This window comes from Octodon degus, unplaced genomic scaffold (genome assembly GCF_000260255.1).
Source record: "Octodon degus isolate 3935 unplaced genomic scaffold, OctDeg1.0 scaffold00027, whole genome shotgun sequence".
Taxonomy (NCBI): domain Eukaryota; kingdom Metazoa; phylum Chordata; class Mammalia; order Rodentia; family Octodontidae; genus Octodon; species Octodon degus.
The window spans coordinates 11,884,431-11,890,688 of NW_004524603.1; the positions used below are offsets into that span (position 1 = coordinate 11,884,431).

Sequence of the window (6,258 nt, forward strand, 5' to 3'; positions counted from 1 at the left end):
TTGATAGTCAAGAGGCATCAGAGTTTAAGAAATATCTAGAAGGTGCTGCCCAGCATTGACTGGTACTCAGAAATGAGGCACCAACAAGCATCTTAAACATGAGGAAGCAATTTGGAGAAGCACATCAGGTGAATTGCTGCATCAGGAATATTCACAGAATGCAGCACTGCCACCCACCCTGGTGCTCCTTACATCTCAGGTTCAGTGAACACATCGTCTTGGAAACATTCTAAGCCCCTAAAGAAAGAAGACAAGACAGACCATCCGCTGAGGCCAAGTTGCTGCGCTGGCACCCAGACTGCCAGTCAATGACAAGTGTGCACCTGTCCATGCTCTTAGGAGACAAGAGCCCCGTGAACAAGGTATTCACTGCACAGGGCCTTTCCAAATTAGAGCACTAAGAAAGGTGCAAAACCAGAGAATCACTTAGGGCAGCGACTGACTTAGAATCAAGAACTCTAATGACAAGAAGAAACAAGAGTTTGATCCTTGATACCACCCTGAACCCACGCATTGAGCAATCTGTGAGACAGAAACTCACAAGTGTGTGTAAGAGCTATAACTGATAGGATCTGAGGGGAAGAAGAGACACTGGAGCAGTGCCGCTGAGGCACTCCTCGCCACCACCCCCAAGTGCATCAGCATCTGTGCCTGTATGATAGCTCACCCAACTTACTCTCCAAATACCATGCAGGATTCAGGATCCAATTAGGCTCCATCTCAGTATCCACCAAAGGTAGCAGAGCTTTGGTGCCTGCAAATTTCCTCCTCCAGGCTTCTGCAGACTATTGGATTCTGAGCAGACTCATCTTTCTCTACAGAACCCTAAATGCCAATGAGTCCACATGCTGATAGAAGGTGTCTGAGGGGTGTAAAGAGTTTAGCATGCATGCAAATGCAGACAGGAGGAGCAGGTTCAGAAGGCACTGCATAGTGCACTCCCCCAGAGAGATCCAGAAAGAGCAGATGCAAGTAACTAAATGGTTTATTGCAGAAACCGGAGAATCCCTTCCAGACATGAGCAGCAGGGCAAGTGTTTCTCCCATTGTTCCTTCCTCACTCAAATACAATTAAAGGTATCTGATTATAAGACAGAGACAATAGACTCTGACTGGTCTTACCCACAGGATCTCAGGTGGAATCTCACAGAGCTCTGCCTTCAGAGGAAAAGAGAGGCAGGCTTGGTTGTCTGCCCAGACCATTAAGCCAGGTCTTTCCCCAGTAGGCATGAGAAAAAAATTGTAGGTGGGGAACAAGTTGAAGCCCCACTTTCCTAGCCATACCCGTAGATGACAGGAGCTCAGCCTTCCACAACTACTTTGAAACAAAACCTCCCTAGTTTTGATCTAAGGGGAAATATAAACTGGATGAATTCAGACCGAAGTATAAATATGACTTTACAGATCATTTATTCAATGTAACCTAAAACAAAAAGACACATGGAAGCTGGATTCAGCAGCTACTAGATACTCAAAAGCTGAAGAATTATAGGAGGTAAGAAAATGTCAGAGCATGACACCAATGGTATAAAAAATGTGTTCATTGTAATGACAAAAATATTATATCTAGGTCCCGCCAAATAGCTCAGCGGATTAAAGTGCCTGCAAGCAGTCTCAGGGACTGGGGGTTCCATCCCCGAGCCTGCTGTGCCATCCCCACCCCACCCCAGACCACACTGAGATGGCAATTTAGACTGGGCCTGGTGGTGCACGCCTGCAATCCCAGCTCTTGGGGGACTGTAAACAGGTGGATCACTATGAGTCTGATCTAGCAGTGAGACTGAACACCCTATAGACCCTTCCCTAAAATATAAAAAAAAAATTATATCTAGAGAAAGCACTCAATACCTAGATAAGCAAGGTACATATAGAACCACAAATCACCACAACCATAGAAGAACCTCTCCATGACGCATATTCAAAACCCCAAAAATTCAGCTCAAAAAGAACATTAAAATTTGTTAGAAAAATTAACAGCCTATCTGAATATCAGCAGATTTCTCAGTATGAATGTCAGCAGTGAGCTTACAGTAAATTTTTACAAGCTTTATGAGAAAATAATTGCCAGCCCAGCTTAATATAGCCTGCAAAACTGTTCCTCAGAATAGTTGAAGAAATGAAGATGCTCTATGATAAAGAAAATATTAAAAAATTTATGACTGCTAAACCAACACTGAGAAAAGCACTAAAAAAATTCTAGATAGGAACAGTAAAGCCAACATCACCTAGGAGCCCAAAGGAAAAATATATTTCACTAGGAAAGTAGTTAAAACAAAAGAAAAAATAAAGGAATCAGCACTAAGATATAATGGAGGGCCAGGATTTAGTAAACACCTTTCAGTAATAACACAACTTTCCTATTTTGAGGATTCTTCCTACTGATTTCCACGTTGGATGTACTAGTTTATATTCCTACAGCTAATGCAGAAGGGTTCTTTTTTCTCCACATTCTTGCCAGCAAGTGTTCTTCATTGCATCCTTGATGATAGCAGTTCCTAGTGAGACAAAGGGTATCCCAGTGGTATTGCGATGGGAAATTCCCTAATGACCAAAAAATGTTCAGTATTTTTGATGTGTGTTCTTGGAAGTTGCATTTTTTCAGAAATGCCTGTTCACACCAATGCCTCTCCTTTCACTGATTCTTTTAATTTATGGGGTTTAACATTTTGAATGATTCATATGATCGAGATATGAGTCCTCTATCAGGAGATTATCTGTCAAATATACCCCATTCTGAAAACTGTCTCTTTAGTCTGTTGTTTGGTTTTATTGTGATTGTACCTAACCATGTAGTTCAGCAGCTTTAGGGATGTGAGAAAGCTGGTTTGGGGGAAAAATTTGGAAGCTTTGGAGGTGTGGTCTAGAGAAACCTGACAATTGTGTAAAAAGAGCCGTATCAGTGATTCTAGTCAGAGCATTAAAAAAAAAAAAAAAAAAAAAAAAAAAACAGTATTGGTAGAAATGTGGGCAGTAAAGGCTAGTCAGAGAAAGTTTAAATTAGAAACCAGGAAAACATTAGCAATTACTTGAGTCCATGTGTGTTAAATTATAAGCAGAAAAATTGCCTACAATTTGGGTATCTCCTGGGATGTCACAAGGGAACAGGAGGAGATACCATGACAGCCCAATGTTCAGATGGTAGCTTGAGTACTTCTGGCTGTTTTTTGTCAGATGTATGAAAATAAGAAGCAAGAGGCAGAGCATAAATTTGAATGCCTATGTTTTTTTATTCCTCAGAAGAATGACTTGTTAAGTTGGGGAGGGGGAGAAAGGCATGGCTGCTGAAGGATTTAGTACTATTAAAAGGAAACCAATATTTTGGACAAGGATAACAGGAAAATGTCTTGGATATATCACAGGAAATAGCAGGACACCACCGATTCCAGGCTCAAGTGTGAAGTGTAAATTCATTTCATTGGAAAAGAGATCTTGTGTTTCTTCTGCTCAGTATGCGCCTGTTAAGGAGGTGCTCTCCTGAGACTCCCCTGACTGGCTTGGGCAGCCGGTCATTTAGGAGACACTGTAAAGAAACCATGGTCCGAGGGAGCCCAGATACTTTCCAAGCCATCTGCAGATCTATCCATACGATGCTTGTTTTATTGGTATGCAGAATTCAAGAATTATGGAGTCTGGGAGTCTTCCACCCAGGTTTCAAAAGAAGGCCTAGGAAGCCAGGCCAGAAGCCTCTGAAAAAAGATTATACAATGGGAGGCAGAGCTGCAGGGAAAGCCAGAGAAGTGCAGTGAGTAGAGCAGGCCTAGGGAGAAGCTGCATGGCTGTACCCAGCGAGGTCTTAGGTGTGGAGCGTCCCAAGCCTTGTGAACCTCATAGCTTATCACAAAGCCCTGGATACCAGACACAGGATTAGCATTTTCCCAGCATGGTTTCAATCTTATTTATTTCTATTTTTTTTCCTCTCCCTATCCCTGCCTCCCTTGGGGTGGGAATAAACTCTGTGCTTTTGTGCCTAAGGTTTATGAAACTTGTTTTTAATAGTTTTTTTTTTAATCTATGTTGTGGATAAGTCCTTTGTCAGAGGGACAGTTGGCTATATGTTTTCCCCAGTTTGTGGGTTTTCTGTTTACTTTGTTGATTTTTTTTCTAAATAAAAATGACTACATTATCTGGCAAATAGTTGTATACACATGATTTGATTTTTTTTTTTAATTTCAACAGTTTTTTGCAATCCTAATAAAGTACAATATATTACAACCAAACCAAAATATAGTTGTTTAAGTAACAGCTCTTAAGAGTGATGTGATCTCTGACGCCCAGCCTCCCTCCCTACCCCATCCTACCCCTAGACAGAAAGAAAAGAAAAATCCTCCCATCCTGGTAAACTTGTTTCCCACCCCCTTTGGGAAGCTAACCAACAGGAAGCAACACAACAAGCGAGTAGTATGTAGGAAGCGACGGGTCTAGCTCTGCATTCGCAGGAGCAGCCGCCCTCCCTGGCTGGGGGCTCTTGAGGTTTGTCCACCTTGATGTTGATCATCCCTTTGTTTTTCTCCTGGACATTCTCCACGCCGGGCGGAGCTGACGCCACATATCTGAAGAACTGCTTCACATTGTAACCGGTCTTCCCACTGGTCTCGATGAACAGGGCACTCAGTTCTTTGGCATGTTGCTCCCCTTCCTTAATGGTTATCTGCCTCTTGTCCGCCAGGTCTGTCTTGCTGCCCACCAGCATGATGATGACATCACTGCCCCTCTCTGTCCTGACGTCATCAATCCACTTAGAGGTCTGCTGGAAGGAATTGAGGTTTGTGGTGTCGTACACCACCACAGCCACCGTGGAGTCCCAGATATAGCTGGGGATCAGGCTGCAGAACCTTTCCTGGCCAGCTGTGTCCCACAGCTGCAGTTGAACCATACAGTCCTCCAACTACATGGTTTTTGACAAGAAGTCAATCCCAATTGTTGCTTGGTATGTGTTGTCAAAGCTGTCATACATGAACCTCATGATCAGAGACATCTTTCCAATGCTCTGCTCTCCCAGGAACACCAACTTGAATTTTCTCAGTGGATTCCCAAAATCTCCCCCTTCAGACATGATACTGGCAGCAGGAGCTGGGAGAGGAGGAGTTTGTTGATTTCTTTAATGTGCACAAACTTCTCAAAAATGTGAGATCTCAGTTTTTGATTCTTTGAAGTATTTCCTGTGCAGTCTGGGTTTTGTGCATGAACTCACTGCCTATCCCTATGTCTTCAAGATTTCTACCTACTTTCTTTTTCAGTAGACTTAGTGTCTCTGCTTTAATATTTAGATCTTTGATCCATTTTGACTTTAGTTTAGTACGTGGTGATATACTTGGGTCTCGTTTGGAATGTGGAAAGCCAGCCTTTCCGGCATCATTTGTTAAACAGGCTGTCTTTCTTCCAGTGCACATGTTTGGCCCCTTTGTCAAAGGTAAGACGGCTGAGTGTGCGTGTACTTCTGCCTGCATCACATAAGCTGTTGCAGTGATCCTCAGGCCTGGACCCTTTTCTCAGGACCGTGCTCACTTTATTAAAATAACTTTGTAGTGTAATTTCAAGTCAGGAATTTTGATACTCCTGCCTTGTCCTCATTACCCAAGGTTGACTTCACTATTCTAGGTCTCTTCTGTTTCCAAATGAATTTTAGGAACGTTTTCTGTAAGTCTGTGAGGTATGCTAAAGATATTTTGATTGGGATTGCATTAAATTTATATGACAGTTTGGGGGGTATGTCCGTTCTCACAATGTTGGTTCCTATTCATGGGCAAGGGACATCTTTCTATTTTCTGACAACCTCTTGAATCTCTTTTTTCAAAGTACTATAATTTTCAATGTATAGATCTTGTACTTCCTTTGTTAGATTGATTCCTAAGTATTTCATTTTGGGGGGGATGCTATTGTGAGGGGTGTTGTTTTCCTAATGTTTCTCTCGGAGAGTTTGTTGTTTTTTATAAGAATGCTATTGATTTCTGAATATTGACTTTTTAATCAAGCTATGCTACTGAATTTGCTTATTAATTCTAGAAGTTTTTTTGGTGGGCTTTTTTCTTTCTCAATCTGTTAACACAGGGCAAAGGAGACAGCTTAGCAACATAAGCATCTGCTTAGCAAGCACAAGGTCCTAAGCTTGATTCCCAGTATTGCGTGCCATGCTGACCTCAGAAACTCAGGCCCTTTGTGCCACCCCAAAACCTGGCATGGTTGCCCAAGGCTATGGTTGCCCAAGGCAGTAATCCCAGAACTGGGGAGGTTGAGACAGGAGGGTCACTATGAGTCTGAA

At 42.4% G+C, this 6,258-nt stretch overlaps 1 pseudogene; it reads right to left on the reverse strand.

Moving 5' to 3' along the window:
• Positions 1-1,408: 1,408 nt before the first annotated feature.
• On the reverse strand, positions 1,409-5,075 carry LOC101568121 (annotated as a pseudogene).
• Positions 5,076-6,258: the final 1,183 nt, after the last annotated feature.